The sequence below is a fragment of the Panthera pardus genome, unplaced genomic scaffold (assembly GCF_024362965.1).
Source record: "Panthera pardus isolate Hobbes unplaced genomic scaffold, ASM2436296v1 HiC_scaffold_13, whole genome shotgun sequence".
Lineage (NCBI taxonomy): Eukaryota > Metazoa > Chordata > Mammalia > Carnivora > Felidae > Panthera > Panthera pardus.
The window spans coordinates 120,989,668-121,003,884 of NW_026526688.1; the positions used below are offsets into that span (position 1 = coordinate 120,989,668).

The 14,217-nt window shown below is 37.6% G+C and overlaps 1 non-coding gene across 1 annotated transcript; it reads left to right on the plus strand.

Annotated features, from left to right (window-relative positions):
* Positions 1-4,068: 4,068 nt before the first annotated feature.
* TRNAQ-UUG (transfer RNA glutamine (anticodon UUG)) lies at positions 4,069-4,162 on the plus strand. Its single transcript has one exon. It is a non-coding gene; the product is annotated as a tRNA-Gln (tRNA).
* The last annotated feature ends 10,055 nt before the right edge of the window (positions 4,163-14,217 follow it).

The window sequence follows — 14,217 nt, forward strand, 5'->3', positions numbered from 1 at the left end:
CAGGGCCAAATTAGCAACACAGTTCAAGGGGAAATAGTCACAGAGGCTTTCCCTGTGGGGGACTTGCAGGAAGGCTCTTTTCACCCTCTCCACCCCTCCCAGAATTCTGTGAAAACACATCGACAATACTATGAGGTTAACGAACGCATAAAATAATCATTGGCTTTTCCACTTTTAAAGTTCCATGCAATAATTGGCTCATCGGATGTTTGTCAGAGGACTGGGTGCCTGAAAGTTCTTCCCAGAAAACATTTTCTGCTAAGAAAAAAATTCACCTTCAAAATGATAGTTTACTTCAAATACTTAACTATGTGAGGATTATAAGGAAATCTTTTTGGAAACAGTGGAGATACAAAAGTAAAATACAGATTTAGAAAACACATATCAGGGAATTAAGAACTTTCTAGGTACTGGAAAATCTGTACAGAATCTAATAGAATATTTCTTTTCCAGATTTGGGGACTTTGGGGGCTTGCCCAGAGTGGTCACATCCAGGGAGGAATAATGAACGCACCAGGCTGTTCTTTATGCATAGGTATCCCAGGCTGTCAGGATCTATGTCCAGCGAGTGCCATCTGCTGCTCCTGGCAGTAACCAAGGCCACAGGTGGAAGTCCTTCTTCAACACCTCAGCTCCCAGGGCTTACCCAGCTGGGTATTTGCACAGGTGGCTCTGTCACAGCTTGCTGTCTTATACCCTGCATTCGGAACAAGTCCTGGGAAAATGTGATTCATACCTCACCATCTTTGACCACTTGCTCTGATTACTGGGAAGGCTTTGAAATCGTCTAGAATGTCATCCAGAGTACAAAAGGCCACCCTTAAGAAAGACCAGAGAACTCAGAAACCCAAACCCCTCTGTTACTTTATAATACCAACCTAGGAGTCAGGGCTTTCTCATTCTTGGGTCGTTTTCCTGGAACCATACAATTTCCCCTTCATTTCTTTTCACTCTGCTAACTTACACCTTTCCCAACTGTGGCCCTCTACTCCAAGACCCACCTCACCATGACATCATTCACGGGTGGAAAAGTTTCTCATTCAGCCTCTCAGGGCTTCAGGTTTGATATTCATAAAATGGGCTGTAACAATTATCCTGCAGGGTGATGTCAGTGAAATCACTTTGAAAATGGTTACATGTTCAAATGTTAACTTTTGCTGTTAGATAAGGAATCAGCAAACAGAAAATCTAAGAACCTTAGCAGTTCCAGAACTTTCTAAGAGAAGTTGGAGTCTCTAAAAATGCTATAGCTATGCATATCCTTTAATTGATGATGAATATTCTAGAAAAAATGTAATTTCTTTGATTTGCTTTTTTCCTACCTTCCTGCTCTTCTGTTTATCCTTCTCTTCTCTCCTTCACCTTCCCTTTCCCCATTTTTCCTAACCGTCTCTCTTCCCAATCTCTTGCTTCTCTTTCTCTTCAGAATAAACATGGGAAAGATTTTGATTGGCTTGAAGCAAGACTTCTCAGTGACTGAATGAGTTAAAGACAGGTTGAGGTGGTCCAAAAATATCTTAGTTTATGCCTCTACTATGGCAATCCTTAGTATAGCTTGCCAAGTATTTCTGGGTCTCTGCATTTTGGGGACCTGGTAGGATGGTACTTCCTAGGCTGCTCATGATTGGGTGGGGCCCTGTGACTAGTTCTGGCCCATGAGGTGTGAGCAGACAAGATGTATGTCACTTCTAGGCTGGTGTATCTAGCTGCTGACATGAGACCCTCCAGAACTGTATCCTTCTGGTATGGCAACCGGAGATGTTTGAGATGATATCTGCTCTATCAGCCTGAGCTCATTATTAATTACAACTAACAGAGCTCCTAAGAGACCTGTGGTGGAGATATATCACGAGTAAGAAAGAAACCTTAGTTGTTTAAGACATAGAGTTTGGAGATTTTTCACCACAGCTGAAGTCAGACTTTCCTGACCAATGCATCCACTAAACAGCGAATCTCTCCAGGGAAGAGAAGGGAAAGAAGGGAACTGCTTTTATTTTGAGGTTATTCTGTGTCCCTTCTAAGTGCTTTCATAACAACACATTAAACTATTATGATACTGACCCAGAGGATTCAAACTATAGCTATTTCAGTATTTTAAAGAATTGTAGTACTACACATCCATTAGCATCTTTTAACATGATGGCTTTTAACACATAAGTAGCTAAGATAATAAACAACTTCCAGTGGAAAGCCTAGATTTAAACAAAAGCTCTTATGGTGACAATCTAAATCTCAACAGAGAATTTGAAAGGAAATGGTTACCATTTATTCATTCAAATGAATGTATTGATTGATTGATTGATTTGATCAAGTGTATTTATCGAATGTATTTGATAAATACACTTGATCAAATTTATTTATTTGATCAAGTATTTACTGAGCACCCATGTGGTCAGGCCTGTGTTAAGGGCTAAAAAACGATAACCACCTTAGATAAATCCTTTACAGTATCCAGAGCCATTTTCCATATATTATCTCATTTACCTCATAAAAACAAAACTTTCATTCTGTTTTGAAGATAAAGATGATATACAAGGAATCAAGTAATGTGATCAAGCTCACTTGGGTAGGTAGCAATAAAACTGGGATTTGACTCCTATTTTCACACAAAGTCCATGTTATTTAAGTCATAACAAAAGACTATTAGGGAAAGGTTCAAGATGGAAATTTGCTTATAAAATATATAATTATTTGTCTACTGAAAAAAAAGAATTTTTAAACTAAGTATATAGGTGTCTTAGTTTGCGGACCCCTGAAATTGTGGACAACACTTAGAAGATCTTGAAATTAGTCAATGACTTGAAAACATTTCCTTTCTCTCCCTCAACCGAAAACATTCAGAAAAACTGCTCTTAATATAATATATAATATTATGATAATATATTATTATATTATTATTATTAAAATATAATATAATATAATATATTATTTTTTTTAACATTTATTTATTTTTGAGACAGAAAGAGACAGAGCATGAATGGGGGAGGGTCAGAGAGAGAGGGAGACACAGAATCTGAAACAGGCTCCAGGCTCTGAGTGGTCAGCACAGAGCCCGACACAGGGCTTGAACTCACGAACCGCGAGATCATGACCTGAGCCGAAGTCAGACGCTTAACCAACTGAGCCACCCAGGCGCCGCAAATATATTCTTAATAGACTAGCTAAGAGACTCTAGAACTTCACTTTCAACATTTATTTTCCATTAATTCTAGCATTATTGGGGAAAGAGTAATTACGCTTTCTTTCTTTTTTTTGTATTTGTCAAATCAAAAGATAAAAAAATATAAAGCAAGTCAAAAATTATTTGAAAATTTTTTTCTGCGTTTTATTAATGACCAAACTGGAGGAGTTCTTGCTTCCACATTCTGGTTTGTAGAATTATGGGATAGAGGAGATGGAAGAGAATTTAAGAAGTTACCTGACCCCCCACTTTGTTTAGAGATGTGTAAGTGGACCCTCAGCCAAGGAAGCCATGGCGTCAGTGATAGGACTGGGGCCAGAACTCAGGCCTTCAGATCCCTCCAGTCTTTCTGGAGTCCATTTGAAGGAAAATACTTCCTCACCCCCCCCCCTTCGATTTTTATTCAATTGGTATACTGCTACATTTCAAAATAACTTACCAGACATATTGGTCAATTAGAATATGTGATAATTTAGGTATTTGAGTCATTTAAAGAAGTGTAATGTCCCCAGTAGGAAAATTAGAATGCTAGGAGGTAACATTAGCACAACAAAAGTTACCACAGTAAAAACAAAACCTTCGGTCCTGTGTCATGAGCTGCTATCTATCTGATGTAATATGTATGTCAAAATCCTTCTTGGTACATATTGATAAATACAAAATTAATTTACACACAAAATTTGCATTGGGATTTAATTTACATATTCTGGTTTCCTCTCCTTCTACAGGTTAATAACACTGAAACTGATACAGTACCCTGGGAGGAACTGAGAGCCTGTGACCTGAATTGCAGGTCTAGATCAGCTTGTTTGGTTGTCTATTGTGAGTACTTGGGCCACTTCTCCAAAACTCAGATCCCTTGTTTTGAAAATGGAGATAGCTGGGGTGCCTGGGTGGCTCAGTCGGTTGAGCGTCTGACTTTGGCTCAGGTCATGATCTCAAGGCTCATGGTGTTGGTGAGTTCAAACCCCACCTCAGGCTCTGTAATGACAGCTCAGAGCCTGGAGCCTGCTTTACACTCTGTGTGTCCCTCTCTTTATGCCTCTGTCCCTCTCTCTCTCAAAAATAAATAAACATTAAAAACATTAAAATGGAGATAGCGGACTCCATTCCCCAGAATTCCTTCAAGCTCTGGCACCCTATGATGGCTTATTGGTCAAACTTCTGGAAGGGTTCAGAATTGGCCACCAGCTGGTTCAGAAAGAGGCTGTTGCTCCTACTTTCAGAGTCTGAGAATCAAATGATGAGAGGGTACCCAGGCACTAGCCATAGTGGGAAGCTTTTACCAACCCTAAGTTTGAAAGAAGGATGTGAAAGGATAGTGACCAGAGCCCAAGCAGCACTGGGACTTTGGATGAGGAGCTACCAGGAGAGGGCTTTAGTTAATGTGTATGGAGAATATACTACTGCCAGAGGTACAGCCTCAAAACGGGGAAGAGTTAGGGAAGAAAGAGCCTGGCTTTCTAGCATCTTGCCCCTCAACAGCCAAAGCTGACCAGCAGCAAGACACCTAGACTACTCCGTGTCATCCCAGGAAGTCAGCCAACCAGGGAAAGACCAGGGTAGAGAAGGATGGAGAAGGGTGTCTATAGCGGGGGAGAGGAACTGCACAGATTCTGATATCAAATAAGCTTTGATTATCAATTTCTTCTTTTCACTTTCAATTCAAGTAAATCTTAATGAAATGTTTTCTTGGCTCTCCTTTGGTGTTGACCATTGCATTCCTTGAAAAATGCATCGATAAGAACAAAAAGTAAGTATTTATGTGGGGATAATTCTACTCCGTTTATTTCATTCCTTCTCTATCAGCATTACTTCATTTAGTTCCTTCTGTTATCTAGCTCACTAATGAAGTCTTTTCCCTTCTGACCTAGTTCACAAAGCAATGTTTTTTTTTTTACAGACCTTTTAAATTCTACTCTGCTCATAATTCAGGCACCATTTCTAAAAACCTCTAAAAAACCAACACAGTAAAAAAAAAACCACATCCCTATTAAGGGGGAGAAATAAATGACATTTTAAAATTTAAATAGTTGTAAAAACAGCAAAAGTGGGTGCAGTTTACTCTGATCAGATAATGAGTTTGCCAGGTTGCACATGTATTCTGGAACTGGGAGGACGTGTCAAATCTCACATCGTGCATTTTGTGTGCACCAGTAGGTGGCATGCATAAAATACCGTGCAGCACAGCACCCATCTGCGTGGGATCCCTTCTACTGAAAGTCCCTGCAGGGAGCAACACTAGCTCCAACAAAGCCAGGTTTTGCAAAAATTGCATTTATCTCTTACTTTGATCCAACTCCCTGCAAAGTTTTCTCCAGGGCACAGCGTCACTTACCAGGTCAAACAAGATTCTCCTGCCAGGCAGGGCGCCATGAAGAAAATCCAGCTTTGAGTGTCAGCCAAAAAAATCCAAGTGGAAACATAAATGTCAGGGGCTAGAGAGCAAATGCCAGGTGTCCCCATAGTTATCATTAACATCATATTTCATGTGCAAATTTTACTCAAGTTCTCACAGGATAGAGAAGTCACTGTAGTTAAGCTAAAGACTGATACAGAGCAGATGTCACTTGCCCCTCTACCAGCTCCAGAATGGTATACACAACAGGAATCACTTCTTTGTTGTACACTTTTGGAGGGGGCAAGGGGACTATTACTGAGGTGTGGAGACAGAAATGGAATTTGTACTCTCAGAGAGTGAAGGGTGGGCATCTACTTTTAATAAACTTATTGAGGTTGGTCTTTGAAACTATGCAGTTGAGTCAATCTCTGATTTTCCCCGGGGATGACAGGCATCCAGCTTATTGTACAGAAATCTCATGACTTGCCTTGTGCTCTATAATATTCAGGTTTGGGGCTTCTAACTCAGAAGAAGTAGTGTATTTGTGGCCTCCACAGTTAAGTATGCTAGACACAGTTCTTTTTCTCACATAGAATGGTCATTGTCCTTAAAGTGAGAAGGATGGCTTCATGTATGTTTTTTAAAAGCTTCTGCATTTTGAAATTCTCTTTTGAAATGGAGATTGAATTATTTAGATTTTCTTCCTTCTTTCTTTCTTTCTTTCTTTCTTTCTTTCTTTCTTTCTTTCTTTTTTTCTTTCTTTCTTTCTTCCTTTCTTTCTTCTTTCTTTCTTCCTTTCTTTCTTTCTCCTTTCTTTCTTTCTTCTTCTCTTTCTTTCTTTCTTCCTTTCTTTCTTCTTTCTTTCTTTTCTTTCTTTCTCTTTCTTTCTTTCTTTCTTTCTTTCTTTCTTCTTTCCTCTTTCTTTCTTTCTTCTTTATCTTCTTTCTTTCTTTCTTTCTTTCTTTCTTCTTTCTTTTTTCTTTCTTTCTTCTTTCTTTCTTTTCTTCTTTCTTCTTTCTTTTCTTTCTCTTTCTTTCTTTCTTCCTTTCTTCTTCTTTCTTTCTTCTTTCTTTCTTTCTTTCTTTCTTCTTTCTTTCTTTCTTTCTTCTTTCTTTCTTTCTTTCTTCTTTCTTTCTTTCTTTCTTTCTTCTTTATCTTCTTTCTTTCTTCTTTCTTTTTTCTTTCTTTCTTCTTTCTTTTCTTTCTTCTTTCTTCTTTCTTTTCTTTCTCTTTCTTTCTTTCCTCCTTTCTTCTTCTTTCTTTCTTCTTTCTTTCTTCTTTCTTTCTTTCTTGTTTCTTTCTTTCTTTCTTTCTTCTTTCTTTCTTGTTTCTTTCTTTCTTTCTTTCTTTCTTCTTTATTTTCTTTCTTTCTTTCTTTCTTTCTTTCTTCTTTCTTCTTTCTTTCTTTCTTTCTTTCCTTCTTTCTTCTTTCTTTCTTTCTTTCTTTCTTCTTTCTTTCTTTCTTTCTTCTTTCTTTCTTTCTTTCTTCTTTCTTTCTTTCTTTCTTTCTTTCTTTTCTTTCTTTCTTCTTTCTTCTTTCTTTCTCTTTCTTTCTTTCTTTCTTCTTCTTTCTTTCTTCTTTCTTTCTTTCTTCTTTCTTTCTTCATTTTCTTTCTTTCTTTCTTTCTTTCTTTCTTTCTTTCTTTCTTTCTTCCTCTATCCACCTCTCTGAGCAATGTCAATAGCAAACTGTCCTGGAGGTGGGCCACTCAGTCAATGAACCATTGGGGAAAAAAATGTAAATCTGTAGTTTTAAATAAGGATATTCTAATTCCAGCTTTGAGATGGATAAGCAGGAAGTCATCCAGTGCGTTATCCCACTGTCTGAAGAGTGCAATTTTATGTTCTGGAAGGTATTCTATATTTCTGTTGATTGAGACTCCTCCTTCTATCTCCTTGCCCTTGACCAACGTATTTTCTTCAGCTCCTCCCCTACACGTTGTTTATGCTGCATCCTGTGCCAGGAATGGCGTTCTGCATTCTTCCACTCACCTAAATATTACTCCTTTAAAGCCTTAAGTCAAGCCCCTTCACATTCATAAAAACTTTCTTGACCACTGCAAACCATTGGATCTCTGAATTCTGTTTGGACCTTTAGTTAGGACTAAAATACTATCTAACACTTTCAGGTGTTATTACGTCATTCCCTTAGTAGATAGCAAGTTGCAGGATATCTAGGTATGTGACTATATTATTTTTACCTCTACTATGGGAGATAGCCCAGTGCAAGACGAAGTGTGTACCTTCTTTTCAAGATTTCATATGATTCCAGATTATTCTTCATAGCATCATCCTATTCTCTACCTAAGTCTTCCTCTAGTAACCAATACTTCTATTTACAGGGGTCCTGTCTTTGCAAGAACAAACGGGGGAGTAGATTTCTTCTCTAGCTCCTTTGTGTGCTTGTGTGTGTTTAGTAGCAGGATGGGAAGGAGAGAGACACATTGGAGACTGAAGGACTACCATTATTCGGATGAGGGTAGGGGTAGTGGTCAGAAATGAAAGAGTTAAATCTTTGAGAATCCTCCATTAGTAGAAAGCATAAAAATCAGTGGAATAAAACTCCTCTTTTTTCATAAAAGAAAAAAATCAAGTTTTGGATGACAACATGGGGGCATGTTTATCAAGTATTGTATTTTTGAGTTTTGAAACAGAATCTAGTAAGTGAAGCAATGGAAAGAAATAAGAAAATGGAATATAAAAAGTTAAATACTTGACAGCCTTTTCTTGTCTACATTTCATAACAACAGAAGCTCTATAAGCTCCCTGAGGTCACAGAAAGATAGCCTGGACATTTTTAGGATTGGATTATTTATATCTATTTATTAAAAATACATTGAGGCATCTGAATTTAGTGAATACAAAATGCTAGTCATAAATATCAGGGGAAAGAGTTAGGTTAATTTGAGGACCTACAGGGATAATTTTATTTGTGTCACAAAATCTAAATGGTAGGTCTTGGTGGTGTTACTAAGTAGATATTTAAGAAAATCACAGAATCCACAGAGGCTGTCTTTTCTCTGACGCTGAGAGTATTCCCATTTAAATGACAAAATGTCACATTGTGGAACATGATTGTTAAGTTCAATTATGTGACCCATATAAGAAGGATATATGTTTTCCGGTAGGTAAACCAGTTCTCTTGCTAAGTATATTTTCATCTCTACATAATCATATCTGTGTGTGCCAAGCTACACAATTTTCCCTTGGCAGCTTGAAATCAAGTTGGGAATATTTTGGAAATGACCTAACTAATCGCTCATAATTTGGTATCGAGGTTGTTAAGTGTTTCAAGGCTGAAGGCTAACCTTTCAGATCTAAAGAGAAAACTATCTGGTCAGATATGTTGTCTTTGATAAGATAAACAGGCTTGCCACTGGTCTCTGTGGTGCCATTTGGTAATTAGGAAAAGACACTCCCTTAGTGTAGGGATAGCCTGCAAGCCACAGTTTGGCTCCTGAGCAAGGGTGGATGTCAGCCCCCACTCAGCCCTACAGCCTGGCACTGTTGTGCAACACAAAAACTTCGCAACACTAGGCCGGAGCTCTGAGTATTAAGATATTAGATAGCACAGGAACAAGTCTACAGGAGATTTTGCTTGCATTTTCACCAGTAACCAGTATTCTTGATGAACTCGTCATCAGTCTTAGATACCTGAGTCACCCTAGAAATGGGTAAGAGAAGGGAGAAGGAGTGCTCAATCTTTTCACCAAGGAGGAATCTCCTCTATTGTTCTTCACTCGTAGGGCTTCCATTTTGAGATAATCGGTTCAACAAAATAACTGAATTCCCTAAATAACTATTTGTTTGCATATTCTGATCTTTCAGTCAAGCAAATGTAACTGCCTACAGAGCTTCTGATGAGCATATGATGAGTCTTGTCATATTGGGTTTATATGATTTTTAGTTCAGATGAAATAAACATCCTCTTATTGAATCCATGTGTCTGTGTCCCACATAAATGCATGATGTTCATATGACTTTTGCTTTTTATATTTATTTACATACTCTGAGGGTTTGAAACTTTAAATTAGGAATAACTACTCTAAATCGTGTCCTGAGTGATCTGTTCCTCTTAAATTTATTCTGTTCTCATTGCCGATAATCCTGACCTTTAATGTAGGAAGAATTAAAAGGGCAAGATTATGGGGATAGAGTAGTTAAGAAGTGAGAATCTCTCTGACTCTTTGATTGATTTTGCATTGTCTAAAGATATGGTAGGATTCTGCCCAAAACTTTTCATGTTACTTTAAATTTAATTTGAGAAAGCATTTTAAGTATTTGCCAAAGAGTAGACAGATGTAAGTAAGCCTTGACTCTCCTTGCCTGATAAAGGAAAAAAAAACTGGACATCTTCTTCAGTGTAGTTTTTATAAATTGGAAGGTATGAAAAATTAGAGTTTTAGCGTATTCTAGTAAAGCCATCAGGACCCTGAATGAGTTGACTGGATTTAAAGGGAGAGAAATGAATCCTTAAGGAAAATTTGGGAAGGGGGATATGAAATAACATGACTGTGAAGAGGAGTAATGGTTCACTTAGGCAAATTCCTTTTAGAAATCACATATACATCTGGAAATATATATTCTGAAATATATGCACATATTCTAGACAAAAATATAAATGTATATGGTGATTTGGGCCTTTGTCCTAAATAGAAAACAAATATCATCAGTATATGTTTTAAGGGGTTTTTTTCCTAAGGAAAGACCTGGCTTTTGATAACATGTGTCAGTGATTAATCATATTTTTTTCTTTTCTATTTAGGACAGATAATGCAGTAATACGCGAGCAGATGCTTTCGGTACTCACCAGATTCCTTAAGATCCCTACGAGTGTTTCTCTGTGCCCATTCCCTGGCTGGAGTGTGCTTGGCCCGTAGAGGCTAGAACCTCGGTTCTCTTTGGACGACTGCCTTTGGGCTAGTGGTGCTGTGGTGACCTACATCCACAGCCAGCCAGCATCCCTCCCGAAGGGTTCACATGTCCTCAAGGATGGCCCTTACCAAGGACAGACTGGCACAGGTTTTGAAAGCTCAGCAATCTTGCCTCAAGTCGGGATACACACTGGGGTAGAATTTAGATGCCAGAGGTCTCCTGCAGGATGAGACTGAGTTTGGGATTCTGCTTGAAGTTGTGCCTTGTTTGTCTTTTGTCTTGCCCTACTTACCTCCTTTCTTCACAGGTTTCTCTTGGGAGCCCTTCTGTATTGAATCCTTATCCCATTGTCTTCTCCTGGGGAAGCTGACCCAAGACTATATTCAAATATCGTTGAGGTGAAAACTATGCACATGCATGTGAAAGCTTAATACATCTGGATGCCAGGCTAATTTCAAGATAAAATAATGATGGTGTTTCCTTTCCATCCTCCAGCAAAGACTGGAAATCATGCCTGATGTCTGGGGAAGCATAAATGGAGCTAACTTCTCCCCAGCTAGAACGGTGGGAAATGGTGACAGTTGTTTTTGAGTATAAAAATCCCAATATACAGGTGGCTATATTAATCCATAGAAACATCAATGACCAACATTGTGAAATTGGGTAATTTGTAGACATGTAAGATCCAAAGAACTAGCCAGGGACCTTATGTTTCCTATGAGAGAATGTAACAACGCTGGTTGTGGATGCACAGTGAGGCTGACAATATTTAGTTAGGTCTGAAAGTGACTGAACAGGAGGGGCCATTTGGTTCTAGTCCTGTGCTCCCGCAGTAGACTCAGTTTACTCACCTTGCACTACCTTTTGTGGATTCAGTTGAGGATTTTGTATGATTTAATTTTCTCTCCTTTCTTAGCATATCAGTTACATTCCTTCCTTCCTTCCTTCCTTCCTTCCTTCCTTCCTTCCTTCCTTCCTTCCTTCCTTCCCTCCTTCCCTTCCTTCCTTCCTTCCACTTTTTTTAGCGGTTGCCCTAGAGTTTGCAATATACATTTACAGCTAATCCAAGTCCCCTTTCAAATAACACTATGCCACTTCGCTGATAGTCTGAGTACCTTTTACTAGCAAAATCAGTCTAATTTCTCCACTCATTGTTGTCATTCTCCACCCGTCGCTCCACTCATTGTACCATTGCTGTCATTTGTTTCACTTATATATAAGCATACATAAGCATATGTATATGTGATAGATACATAAGCATGCATAATCAAATGGTTGGTGCTATTATTTTGCACAACCTGTTATGTGTTAGGTCAATTAAGACTAAGAAAAATAAAAGTTTGCATCTCACCTTCACTTACTCTTTCATTGATGCTCTTTGTTACTTTATATAAATCCAAATTTCTGACTTATATTATTTTCTTTCTCTCCTCAAAAGACTTCTTTGAACATTTCTTGAAGGGCAGGTCTGCTGGCAACCAATTCCCTCAATTTTTGTTTGTCTGAGAAAGTCTTTATTTCTCCATCATTTTTGAAGGATAATTTTTCAGGGTACCGAATTCCAGGTTAGGTGTTTTGTTTTCGTTTTTGTTTTTCTTCTGTCAACACTTGGAATATTTCACTTCATTTTCTTCTTATTTACATGGTTTCTCAGAAGTCAGATGGAATTCTTATCTTTGTTCCTCTGTAGGAAAGGTTTCTTCTGAGTTCCTTGAAAAATATACGCCTAGGCATAATTTTTTTGTTTGCCATTTTCTGCTTGGTATTCTTTGAGCTTCCTTAATCTATGATTTGGTGTCTGACATTAATTTGGGAAATTTCTCAGTCATTATTGTGTCAAATATTTTTTTTTCTTTTCTTTCTTGCTTATTTTTCTAGTATTCTCACTATACACATGTTATACCTTATATAGTTGGTTTCACTATTATTGAATATTCTGTTCTTTTTTATTCAGTCTATATAGCACCTGGCACATAGTAGACATATGATAAAAATTTAAATTTGTTTAATGAATGAGTACATTAGATTTTACAGCTACATTTTATTCTATTGTATGCATTTAACAAAATTTATTTAGCTAGTCTCCTATTGATACGCATTAAAGTTGTATCCCACGTTTGCTATTTCAAGCTCTATTGCCATGAAAATTCTGTTATGTACATCAGTTAACCCATAAGCCAGTGCATCTATAGGGAAAATTCCAAAAAGTAAAGTGGCTGCAGGCTCAAAGGATGTGGGAATTTTAAATTTTGATAGATAATGCCAAATTACTCTCTTTGTAGGTAATAATAATCTATCCTTCTACCACCAATATATGTATGCATAAGTAAAATTGTGCTAATTTATTTAAAGGAAAACTTATATTGATTGAAATTGAAGTGAATGCATGGTGCTTTTCTCCTTTAGGAAAGTAAGTTGGGAACTTACCTTTAATATAAAATTAATATATTCTTTGGGTTTAGAGAGTAATAACTCTATACAGAAGTCTAAAATAAATGTTGATTTTTTATCAAGTCTAAGATTCTACATCTTCCTTCTTAAATTAAAAATAGTCATTTAAAAATAAGTACATTGTGCGCCTTTCAACAGTGAAAAGGAATTAACAACTTTGAGCCAAGGAAAATTAATTATTTTGGTTATTAATTATGATCATTAATAAAAAAATGTAAAAACTCAAACTTTCTTCTGTATTTCACTATTCTTTATGGAGGACTTTAGATTTCAGTGTAACCTAAATTCAGCTGGGAATATAGCTTTGGTCTCAGCCCTCATCATCATCCGGGAAATGCAGTTTACTCTAATGTTAGAGCTATTAAACTATACCAAGAGTGGAAATTCAAATCTTAGAAGCAGTGACATGAAGGGAAAAGACAAGATATGTGCAAAGGCATATCTTATACCAAAGCAGTTTGTCTAGTTTGTAATTAGGTAGATTAAAATATTTAATGAAATTCCGAAGAGGAAATAGGATTAGAAATCTTGATTAAGAAATTATTACTCGCAGAAGAAACTTGCTGAGCACGGTCCTTTCCTTGTTTTTATATCCCCCAAAGGAAATAAACCTTGTTTTTACCTTGGAGACAAGGAGCAAACATATTTTTCTCTCTGAGTCATGTTGGAAATGTGTAGAAGAGGCCCTTTAAAACTAAGCACGGTTGCTCATAATGTTCAAAGAGCAGTATTTCCTTTCAAATGGCATATCACCGAGCTGCCTAAAGAAAGCAGTTTTCTATTTTTTTTATTTAAAAAAAATTTTTTTTAACGTTTTATTTATTTTTGAGAGACAGACAGAGCACGAATGGGGGAGGGGCAGAGAGAGAGGGAAACAGAATCCCAAGCAGGCTCCAGTCTTTGAGCTGCCAGCACAGAGCCTGACTCGGGGCTCGAAATACTGAACCACGAGATCATGACCTGAGCCAAAGTCGAATGCTTAACCAATTGAGCCACTCAGGCACCCCACCTTTTTTTTTTTTTTTTAACGTTAATTTATTTTTGAGAGAGAGAGAGAGAGAGAGAGAGAGAGAGAGAGAAAGAGCGCACATGAGCATGGGAGGGACAGAGAGAGAAGGAGACACAGAATCTGAGACAGCTCCAGGCTCTGAGCTGTCAGCACAGAGTTCGACTCAGGGCTTAGGCCCACAAACTGTGAGATCATGACCTGAACCAAAGTCAGAAGCTTAACAAAATAAGCCACCCAGTCACCCTAGAGAGAAAGCATTTTTTGCCTGAGATACAAGCAATGAACATGGGAAATGGTTACACAAGGAACCCAGAACTAGCTTGAAACCTACTGATTTAAGATATGAAAATAAATGTTTCG